General features: G+C 24.6%; 1 protein-coding gene across 1 annotated transcript in view; it reads left to right on the forward strand.

Moving 5' to 3' along the window:
* The window catches only part of LOC102679274 (protein bride of sevenless), an 8,019-nt gene that overhangs the window by 2,634 nt on the left and 5,182 nt on the right, over positions 1 to 203 (forward strand). The window lies entirely within an intron of this gene.

Below are 203 nucleotides of genomic sequence, written 5' to 3' on the forward strand. Positions count from 1 at the left end.
GGGAAAAAGTTTTTCGAAATTTCTTTTTTTTTCCTAAATTCTTCATTTATCTGTGAAGAAAAAAATCTTTGCAGATCTGGTTTGAGAAGATTCTAGAAATATATATATATATATATAGGGAAAAAGTTTTTCGAAATTTATTTTTCTTTTCTAAATTCTTCATTTATCTGTGAAGAAAAAAATCTTTGCAGATCTGGTTTGAG

This window comes from Apis dorsata, unplaced genomic scaffold (assembly GCF_000469605.1).
Source record: "Apis dorsata unplaced genomic scaffold, Apis dorsata 1.3 scaffold_52, whole genome shotgun sequence".
Lineage (NCBI taxonomy): Eukaryota > Metazoa > Arthropoda > Insecta > Hymenoptera > Apidae > Apis > Apis dorsata.